We start from the raw sequence: 12,662 nt of genomic DNA on the forward strand, positions 1-12,662 counted from the left end.
TCTAACACGACTACTTCTATCTTTTACTCTAAGATATCTTCGTTCTTCCGAAATTCACTTTACTCTCGGCCATAAAGCGGTTATGACGCTCTTTCTTGGGGGGCTGAACATGTCTTTGCGTGCCTTGGTATGGTGGTCTCTGTAATAGCAACTAGCCAAAGGAGAATAAACCACAATAACAAAGTTTACATTATAAAATTTACAATATATAATTTCTAAAATTACAATATATAATTTCTAAAATTACAATATATAATTTCTAAAAAAACCTCGCCTTAAAGCCTAATTTCGTGGTGATAATTAAACTTTTTTAGCTTCTAGTTCAGTGACGCAACCTAATTTTTGCTGATGTTTACGTGACAAAAAAACATTTGAATTATTTTAAAGAGTAAAAGGTTTTTTACTTAAGACATATATATAATCTCAAAGACTCTTTCTAAAAAAAAAATATGGATATGTATGGTTTAAAATCTTGCAATAACTTACCCTCAAATTTTAATCACTTTTCGAATAATAAAAAGAAAAAACAGCTGCTAACATTCATCAAATTTATCTACTCGGTTCGAATATTTTCTATTTTTACAATAATTTTAAGGTGTTTAAACTACAATTTGAGAAAAAGTTTTTCAAAAAAAAAGACTTTTAAACATGAAACTTATCTTTTTCGTTGTGGAAATAGCCATATATATATATATATATATATATATATATATATATATATATATATATATATATATATATATATATATATATATATATATATATATATATATATATATATATATATATATATATATATATATATATATATATGGGCAATTCCATTTTTAACTTACGTTACACGCAGCAACTTAATCAAATATTTGCCTATTTAAACTGTATATTAAACTTTTAGCTATTTTATATGAAAGCTGTTGGTCTAAGGAATAAAATAACCTAAAAAATTTTAGTCTGGCCAAAATTTGGTGAACTTATTGATAAAAATGCCACTTAACTTACGTTATACGAAAGACAAGGTAAAAAAATTGCTTCATCTTTTAGGTCAGATTTCTGCGAATCAGTCAGTACCCAGTAAACATTGAACAGTTGGTAAATAGTTTGCCCGCTCCTAATAACCAACTATTAGCTACAGTTGGGCCAACAGTTGGCTATTTAGTTGGTACCGTGAAAAAAACGTAACGCTTTTACCAACACTTAGCCAACTGTTTTATAAACTGTTGGCTAACAGTTGGTACAATTACTGGCCCAACTATTTGATTTTTTCGCAAATTTTTAAATTCGCTTTTGTACTTTAATTGAAAGTGCAAATGTTATAAATGTTTACAACTATTTTTACAACTTGAGGTGATGGTGAAAAATGAGTTGCGTATTTGAAATCAAAATGAGAAATGCTATACTATAAACAAATTGTTTGCTCGGCACCAGAAAAAATTTTTTTTTTGTTGACCTGTGTTATAATACAGTAATAATCATAGTAATAATAACAGTTGTAATAACAATAACAACTACAATTATAATAATAACAGTAGAAATTTAGAACAGTAGCAATAATAAAAAAAACTAGCGGTAAGCAACCCTTAACAGGGGTTATGAGTAATTAAATCATTATTAACAAAAACACATTAATAACTTGATATATTATTTAAAAAATTAAATACAAATTTATCTATAAATAATATTTTAACTTTGACTCCCTATCAGCAATATTATTGCTTATAGTTAACGACATAAAGACCGCATTAACATCAGTTAAGTTCTTTTTAAAATTGTCACAACACAGGTACCAGAAAATGGAAGTCAAGTAAAGCCTGCAAAAACCTAAAAAACAAAATAAAAAAAAAGTTACAATTTTTAATTAAAAAAGTATTATTTGCATTTTATTGTTAGTAGAATTAGGATAATAGTATAACAGAAAATATAAAGAATAAAAAATAGCTATAACAGCCTAGGTCTATCAACACAAAACACAGCAACATAGCATAGCAACATAGCATAGCAACAATAGCGCATAGCATAAAATATTTGTAAGCACACAATACTGTCTCCCAAGTAGTTAAAAAAGTTTTATCAATTCTCCCTCTCAAGAGAGAGAAGGAGAGAAAGAAAGAGTTTGCAAAGCAGCATGTTAAAAAAAGTAAAAAAACACGCAGTAAATAGCAGTAACTGGTTTTATTTTGTTACCAGTAAACAAAATTATCTTTACCTTTGTTTTATTTTCCAGCATTTCTTAATTAAACTCCAGCATCTCTCTAACTGTTGACTAATGATTAATAGAGTAAATTTCACATCATATTAAAATTACAAGATTAAAACCATGTTTCAACAGTAAGCAAACGAATCAAGTGATGACAAAGGCAACTTAAAATAACATAATTATGTTTGAAATTGTAAAAAAATTTAAAATCATATAAATTCAAAACTGTTATTAATTGTTACGATAAATAGTAAAATTCATACTTTGCTTTGTACTTAATTGTCTAAAGTAAAATCAAATTAAAAGACATTAACACTGCTTGACAATTAATTCTGGCTTTCTAAGCTTTCTGCTCGCTGAGTAGAAAAGTTACCTGCCAGAATTTTTTATTTTTTATATTTCCACAACGATTAATTTCATCTTGCCTAGACTTACCTCTTTCACTTAAATACAACTATTTTCAAGTTGCCTAATAATATTCACATTAATAGCTTCTTTGAGCCTAATACTATCCACTTCAATTTCACTATTACATTAAACATATTGCCAGTAACCAAATACGCCATGGCCTAGGGGCCCCGCAGAAAAGGGGCCCCAAAAATAAATTGCAACAAAATTAAATTTTAATTTTCGGAAAGTGCATACTTACATTTTAATTTTCGGAAGTGCATACATACGTCATTAGAAAGTAATTATGTAAAAAATTTTACTTTTTTATTTTTCTAAATATTTTCATGATTAAAAAAAATATAATATTTTAAAACGAAAATTAAACAAAAAGAATTTCGCAACACTTTGTTCATTGGTATAAATAATAACTTTAACGAACAATCAACTCAACAATTTTATTTAACGTTTGACATTTTTTTAATAACCATTACATTTTTTTATTACAAGTTCAACCAAGAACCTTCTAAAATATTATTTTCTAGAATTACTGGGTTCAACATATCAAACCAAGAAAATAACTATAATTAGGGCTGTTTTTCTAATTAATTAAGGTTTACAATAGTAGTAAACATTTATTTGCAAAACAGCCTGATTAATTTTCCAGATTGATATTAAAAACGGTAGTTAATAAATTTTTTTTTTTTAATTTGTGCATAATGTTTTATGATATTTTATTTAAAATAAAATGAATTTATTTTAAATAAAAATATTATAAAACATTGCGTTTATTTTAAGAAAAATATTATAAAACAATGCGTTTATTTTAAGAAAAATTTTGCACGCTTTTAAGTAAAATATCTTAGTAATTGAAAAAAGTAATGGTTTTAAATTTTAAAGTGCATTAAACTTAAGCGATATTTTGGACGCTTTTAAGTAAAGTAAATAAGTGCGATGGGAAAAAATTAATCATAAATTTTTAACGTTTGTTTTCCTGTTTATTTTTAACAAACTTTCGCTTATTTATGTAGGCTATTTTACTTAATTTTAATATTAAAAAATAGTGGAGTGTTATCTATTAGTAAAATCAGTGCTTGTAAACAATAACAATTAAATTAATCAAATATGTTCATTTTCAAAACCTTTTAACAGATATGGGAAGAAGCTATGAAAGTGGAGCTGCAAAAAAAAAAAAAATAGAAAAAAACATAAAGAAACATCGAAAACTTGATAGTTTTTTATTAAAAGCAGAATGTCATGGTAATTCACTAACTTCAGCTAATCTTGCAAACTGTGACATAAGTAAAGAGGTAAAATATTGGATTTTGTAGAGGACTCAATTAATAAAGCTCAAACTTTACACAAGCAATCGGAATTCAATAAGGAGAGAGTATGTTTCCCTATCAATTTACCATTGAATAGGAAAAGATCCAGGACTTTGGGAAATTCTTTCAGCTGAGGATATACAATTTTGGATACAGAACGGTCGTTAAAATGTCAAAATGCATATTATGACTTTAAATCCTCTAAAATGATGTATCAAGATCGTGATCGATATTGCTCAAAAAGCTTGTTAATGGGGAAAAAAAAGTAAATGGTGAAACGTTTAATAGAGAATGGCTCATATATTCCCCAGCATTAGGTTGTGCTGTTAGGTTGTATTCTGTTTTGTCTGCAAGCTTTTTGAACCTTCAAAAAGCTTGCAGACAAAACAGAATACCTGTTGCTCTCAGACCCTAATTTTTCATTGAACCTCTAAAAGCTAAGTTTCTTTTGATCAATGTGCCTCAAAATGTGCTTCAGCAGGATATAAAGATTGAAAAAATTCAGGGGCATGAACACTCATCAGACCACAGAAAAGTTTCATTAGCATACTTTCAAAGAAAAATAACAAGGTTTTTTTAAATGATCAACTTCTTAACGAAATTCGCAAAGAAAAAAAAACTACTGGAGAGAGGTTGTAAGAGGAGTTATAGCTGTAATTTGCACATTGATCAAAAGAAACTTAGCTTTCAGAGGTTCAAATGAAAAATTAAGGTCTGAGAGCAACGGGAATTTTATTGGTCTGCTTGAATTGATTGCTCAGTTTGATCCTTTATTGGCCAAACACATAAAAAATTATGGCAACAGTGGTTCTGGAAAAACTAACGACCTCTCAAAGAATACATGTAATGAATTAATTATATTGATGGCAAGAAAAGTTTTGCAATCAATCAGCGACGATGTTTTAAAATCTAAGTATTATTGATTACCAGTAGATTCAACACCTGATGCGAGTCACAACGACCAACTATGTGTGATCTTGAGGTACATTGATCAAATTTCTAATGAGCCTATTGAAAGATTTGTAAACTTCATTCACATCAATAATTATATCAGGGAAAATTTAGCAAATGCAACCGTGGAATTTTTAAACGTAAAATTGAACTTGGAAATCAGCAACTGCAGAAGCCAGTCTTATGATAACTCAAGCAATATGACTGGAAAATATAAAGGAATAAACACTAGAATTTTGGAGTTCAATAAACTGGCAAAATTCTAACCATGTTCAGGTCATTCTCTTAACTTGGTAGGAGAGGCTGCTGTAGATTGCTGCATCGAGGGAATCAACTTTTTTGGTTTTGTTCAAGAATTGTACAATTTTTTCTCTGCTTCCAAAACACGCTACAAAGTTGTAGCGTGTTTTGGAACAGTTTGCAAGTAGTTCATTGAAATCACTATCGAATACTCGGTGGAGCGTTCATGCTGACTCGGTCAAAACCATTCAACAGAACTACAATAAATTAGTGGAAGGATTGGTCAAAATCAATGAGTGTTAAAGTTTTGAAACATAAAACAAGAGCTGCGGCTGGAAATTTACTATCGAAAATGGAAACTTTTGAATTTGCTTTACAAACAATAATATGGGATCAAATTTTGCGACGAATGAATGCTGTTTCCAAATCATTGCAAGGTGCAACTATTACTCTAGATACATAAGCTGAACTTTATTCATCTCTTGGAAATTATCTTCTTGGATTAACTAACACATTCGATTTAATAGAACAAGATGCAAAATTACTGTTACCAGACATAGATTATTTACAAAAGAGACACCATAATAAGAAAGCGCTTCTAGGTAAAAACTGATTAGAAGAACCTTAATTAAGTTCACGTAAAGAGTTAAGGCAAACGTTTTTTTAAAAACTATCAATAATCTTACTACAAATTTAAAAGAAAGAGCTCAATACTATCAAGAACTGAATGACAAATTTGTATTTTTAATAGACACGAGACTCAACAAAGATAAGCTGAAGACATGTGTTAATCGTCTGGCGGAAGACTACACGGAAGATATTGATGATAATTTATACTAACATTTTACTTCTAAATATGGGGCCGCTGGCTTTTTTTTGGCCTAGGGCCCCTAAAACTGTAAATCCGGCTCTGCCAGTAACGTTGCTATTGTTAAAGCTGAATAATAAAAAAAATGTAAAAGAATCTTACAAATTGTGATCTTTTCTAATCTAAGACTTCATTTGAACTTAAGATTTATTGAAATCCATATCTTTTTATGTTTATATACATAAGTCATTTATGAAAAATATTAAACAATATTTATTTACCTCAATTGATTTTAATTTAATAAAGAATCTAGACTACAATGCACTAAATTATTTAAGAAAGTGATCAACAAATTACAGTCAGTTTTCCATGTTAAATACATAAAATATATATCTAATTTAAAATAAATCCGATATAAAATAAATAAAAAAATAGTAAACTTACTCAAATTAGTACCAGTTATATTGTGTGAAGTGACTAAAAAACACTTCAGTTCTTTCCAATTGCACTAAAAAATAAAACAAAACTTGCTTAGCTAAGTTGCCTAGTTCTTAAGAATCTGAAAACAAATAAGTAAAAAACCAAGAACAAACAAACATTTATTTATTAAAACTACTATTTAAACAAATTAAATTAAATAAAGAACAACATCAATTCTCCTTAAAAGCTTAAAAAAACTTTCAGCTCAAATTTGCTTGCAGACCTTGCTTGTAAAACCGTGTTAATAAGAAACACATTTAGAAAAGCCTAGAAACTACTTAAAAATGACATATGCAGCATTGAAGTTTAGAAGTCAACTGGACTAATTATTAGTAGATGTTTTTAAAAAATTCATACAAATTTACAACACTTTGTTCTTCTATATCGCATAAATCCATCATATGATAAATATGAAATGAAAAAATGTAACCGATAAGTAAACACAAAGATACAGACATCATATATGAATCGAAAATCAATGCATTGATAGATTATTGTCAATAGCAATAAGGGCATAGAAGTAGTCGTTTAGGGAAGTGCTAAAAATAATACCATATAAGCTATACCTGCATTTATGGATTCAGTCATTCTCAAACACAAAATGCATACATATAAATTATTATATATATTTATATATTAGAATATAATAACATATATATATATATGTTATTATATTATATATATATATATATATATATATATATATATATATATATATATATATATATATATATATATATGTATATATATATATACAAATATATATATATATATATATATATATATATATATATATAATATATATATATATATATATATATATATATATATATATATATATATATATATATATATATATATATATATATATATATATATATATATATATATATATATATATATATATATATATATTATATATATATATGTATATATTATATATATATATGTTATATATATATATATATTATATATATAAATATATATATATATATATATATATATATATATATATATATATATATATATATATATATATATATATATATATATATATATATATATATATACAGGCCTGGTTCAAAGCGTGTTCAAAGTGTGCAATGCACACAGGCGCCGCAGGCGCCAAAAATTCAAAGGCGCCTACTAGATTTTATGAAATATAAATTTTATACGATATGAAATTATATTTTTTTAGTTTTTAATTTTTGTAAAGTAAATTTTTCCTTTTTTTATAAATGAAAAGGCGCCTCCAAATGAATTTTTATTACCAAAGCAATCTTAATTTCTATTTTTTCAAAATTTATCTCAGTAAGTTTTGTATTTTCAGCGCCACATAAAAATGTTGTCAGTTAATTTTCATTTTCACACTTTGAAAAGGAATTTAAATTTTATAAGTAAGTGAATTTGTATCATAAACTCACTGTAAGCGAATTTGAATTATAATACTGAAAAATTAAATATTAAAAACTATTTGCTGTAACATGGATCGGAAACGGAAATTGTCTGGTTGGCAAAACAAACAAAATATGGAAAACAGGCTGAAAGAGCAATTTAAAAATCAAAAAACGTTGAACAGCTTTCTGCAAGTTAGGCAAAATGAAGACATTTCTGATAAGATAGTTGAACAAATCGATACACATGAGCGTGAGTATGATGAGTATATTGTAACTGGTGAGAAGTCTGTATCTGAAACTGACGAAACTAACGTTAATGTTGAATTAAATGCTTGCACTAGTACGGCTAATCAAGATGAATGTTTAAATAATGAGATAGAAAAAAGTGCTGAGAATATATCTGGCTGTAATGATTTTTGTAATATAACGGGTTAGCCAGAAAATTGGCAGAATTTGCAAATTCAAAACATAGTTTCCAAAGGTCCAATACAAGCTAATATTAACCAGTACCCAAAAGACAGTTTGGGTCGATCATTTAACAAAATACATTTTCATCGAAAAATAGCAAATGGTGAATTATTTAAAAGAACCTGGCTTGTATATTTATCCAAAGTAGATCGGGTATTCTGTTTTTGTTGTAAAATATTTAGTAGCGATGAATTTGCCTTAGCAAAAGGAGAAACAAATGATTGGGGCCACATAACAATAATTTTAAAAAGACATGAGCAAAGTACTGAGCATTTTCACTGCTATGGAAAGTGGATTGAGCTTAGAAAAAGGGCTTTCTTGTGGTCAAGCCGTTGATTGTCTTGCTAATAAATTGTACTTGAGTGAAGTAGAACATTGGGATGAAGTGCTCAAGCGAATAATCTCAATTATTTTAATGATGGCCTCAGAAAATATTGCATTTAGAGGATCTTCAGACAGAATATTCACCAAAAATAATGATAAATTTTTTAAAATTGTCGAGTTGTTTTCAAAGTTTGATCCGGTGTTAGAGAAACATGTTAAGCGAGCAGTAGAAAATCCAAAAAAGCCTCATTACTTGGGAAAAAATATCCAGCAAGAAATTATTTTATTGATCGCTAAAGCTACAAAGGATAATATTTTAGAAATGGTAAAAAATGCAATGCATTTTTCCGTTATTGCAGACTGTACACCTGATGCCAACCATAAAGAACAAATGTCAATTGTTCTGCTTTACGCCCACATAACAAAATCAACTGAAGGTAATAATGCTAGCGTGGAAGTTAAAGAAAGTGTTTTGGAATTTATTAACATTTTGGATTCAACAGGAGCGTAGATAACCGAAGAAATATTAACTTTTTTAACACAAAATTGCTTATCAATTATGAATCTTGGTGGTCAAGGCTACGATAATGGAGCCAATATGCGTGGAAAAATAAACGGTGTTCAGGCTCATATTACAAACATAAATCCAAGGGCTTTCTTCATTGCATGTGTCTGCCACTCCTAAAATTTAGTCGTTGTTGCAGCAGTAAAAGGAGCTATTGAAGTTATTAATTTTTTTTAACCATCTAAACAATTTACAATTTTTTCTCAAGATCGCCAGAGCGTTGGCATATTTTCATATCCATGTGTTGTAAATTGACAGTGAAATCATTAAGTGATACACGATGAGAAAGCCTGTTAATACCGTTAGTGCTTTGAAAAGCGGATTGAAAGGCATTTATTCAACGTTAAAAGAAGTCGTTCAATTGGAAAAAGATGCACTTACACGCATAACAGCTAAATAAATCGCATCAAAATTAGACAGCTATGAATTTATTTGTGGTCTAATAATCTGGCAAGATGTTCTATCAGAAATAAATTGTACGAGCAAGTTATTACAATCACAGAGCATGGATGTGAGATCAGCAGGTAGTGTGTTAAAAAAACAACTGAATTTTTTATTTCTCGTAATTCCGAAGTTTCTTTCGCTAAATATATTTCAGAAGCTAAAGTATGCGCTATAGATGCGGATTTAACTAACGATTTTAGGCCTGAGGTAGAAAATTGGATCAAAAAAAGAACACTTTTTTTTGGAGAGGAGCCTTAAGCACCCGAGTCCATTAATCCTAAAATGAAATTCAAAAGAAAAATATTTGACGTATTATTTACAATAGCAATTTCTTCAATGAAAGAATCTTTTGAATCATTTTCAAGTGTTATGCTACCTTTTGAACTTTTGTATGATATTAAAAAATGTGATGAAATGGAGAACAATTAATTCATAGATAAATGTAAACTATTAGAAACAACATTACCTTATAAAGAAAGCAAAGATCTTGACGCAAACGAATTACAAATTGAGGTAAAGTTGTTGTCTCGAAAAATTGAAGATGATACTAACCCATAAAACATTTTGAAATGGATTTATAATAACAACGTTGAAGAACTCTTTCCAAATGCACTGATTGCATTAAGAGTGCTATTAACTTTGCCCGTTTCTGTTGCTAAAGGTGAAAGAACTTTTTTCTAAATTAAAAATGATTAAAAATTACCAGCGATCAACTATGGGGCAAGAAAAATTGAATGGTTTGGCAATAATCTCCATAAAATCGGACATTAACAAATCTATAAACCTAGATCTGTTGCGTAAAGATTTTGCTAAAATCAAAGCCAGGCGAATCCGTTAGTAGTGAAGCCTAATATTTTATGCAATACTTTTTATGTTTTATTTAAACATATTTTTTTGTCATGTTTTTCTAATTAATTTTATTTTCGTTTTTTTACTGTTATTACTTGGATTATTTAATTTTTGTTAATTTTTTTTTTGATTAATAAAGAAATAAGTTTTAATCACAACTCTTGTTGTTAAATTTTTTTGTCATAAATGAATTTAATTTGCCTTAAAAATATAATCAAAATATTTATATAAAAATATATATATATTTATATATATATATATATATATATATATATATATAAATATATATATATATATGCATATATATATATATATATATATATATATATATATATATATATATATATATATATATATATATATATATATGTATATATATATATATATATATGTATATATATATATATATAAATATATATATATATATATATATGTATATATATATATATATATATATATATATATATATATATGTATATATATATATATATATATATATATATGTATTTATATATATATATGTATATATATATATATATGTATGTATGTATATATATATATATATATATATGTATATATATATATATATAGGGGAAAGGGGGCTAAATGGTACCCCCAAAGGAAAAATAATTATAAAAATAAAACTAAATGTAGGAAAAGTTTATTTTTAGATAGAAACAAGCATTGATTTAACTAAAACAAACAATCATGATTTCAAGATGTAAATATTAAAATAAAGAGCACACTAATAAAAACTAAAAATAAACAAGGTGGTACTAATTACCCACAAGAAGGTTCAAATAGTGCCACTAGTGAGGATAATAAGTACCAAAGGGTATGAAGAAAAAAAAGGTCAGCACTAATAATAAGTAATAAATAAAACAATTACTGGTTTATTCTTCACTTGTAAAATATATTTATTGACATAATTCACATAGATAACTATCATGCTCCACAAATTAAACACTGGATCATATCCTCCTCAATGTCCTCATCACACATGAAGCAGTACCGACGCTGCCCTTTGTTATCTTTAGAGGTTGGGGTAATTAGTACCACAGGTACGATTTACTCCACCATCACAGGTACGATTTACCCGACTATGACTAAACATAGTTTTCTACTTCAATGTTTTAATGGGCAAAGTGAATTGGAAAAAAACGTATTTATTAATAAAGAAGAATGGATGGGCTAACACCTTAAAAAAATATAAATAAGTTACGTATATCCACGCCTACAAGGTACAACTAGTAGGACAGTGTAATTATTACATCAAATAGTGTAAAAAAAGGGAAACAGACTTACCTCCTTTCTTTAACGTTCGATTCCGCCATTTTTCGGTCAGTATACATATTTCATCTGCTGGCTTGATTTTATCGTGTTTCCGCCAATTTCAACGAATCAGAAAAAGAACAATGACGCTGGTACGAATTGCACAGCGATACTAATTACCCCTTTCCCATAAATATATATATATATATATATATATATATATATATATATATATATATATATATATATATATATATATATATATATATATATATATATATGTATATATATATATATATGTATATATATATATATATATATATATATATATATATATATATATATATATCTATATATATCTATATATATATATATATATATATACATATATATATATATATATATATATATATATATATATATATATATATATATATATATATATATATATATATATATATATATATATATATATATATATATATATATATATATATATATATATATATATATATATACAGAAATGCACACGTAAACATACTACTTTATACGCACATATACATTTTAGCTGTATATTAACTCTTATTAATAGTTAAAATAGAGTTAAAATGTCTAATACAAATACAACATAATAAAAACATCATAGAGTTAAATTAAAAACTATAACAAATGTCAAAATTTATATCTGAATGTGTAACTAATGAATAAAAGTAAAATATTTGTACTTATTAGCAAAACGGTTATATTAAAAGGTGAAGGAAAGTTTGAGGTTAAAAGTTTAATTAAAAGGTAAAAAAGCTTTTGAAAGTAAAAAATTTATAAATTGCTTCATATTATACTAACGCGACTAAACATTTACATAAAATATAATTATATTTTATATAAATATAATTATAAAACTTACGGGAAACTTTTACGATTAAAAAACAAGCGGTATACAGTTGGTTAATGGTTGGCA

General features: G+C 26.6%; 1 long non-coding RNA gene across 1 annotated transcript; it reads right to left on the bottom strand.

Annotated features, from left to right (window-relative positions):
- Nucleotides 1–1,689: 1,689 nt before the first annotated feature.
- On the bottom strand, nucleotides 1,690–11,881 carry LOC136084344 (uncharacterized). Its single transcript, XR_010640499.1, has 3 exons — nucleotides 11,738–11,881; nucleotides 6,350–6,413; nucleotides 1,690–1,818 (listed from the first exon to the last, which is right to left on the bottom strand). It is a non-coding gene; the product is annotated as an uncharacterized LOC136084344 (long non-coding RNA).
- Between the last annotated feature and the right edge of the window lie 781 nt (nucleotides 11,882–12,662).

Source organism: Hydra vulgaris, chromosome 08 (assembly GCF_038396675.1).
Source record: "Hydra vulgaris chromosome 08, alternate assembly HydraT2T_AEP".
Taxonomy (NCBI): Eukaryota; Metazoa; Cnidaria; class Hydrozoa; order Anthoathecata; family Hydridae; genus Hydra; species Hydra vulgaris.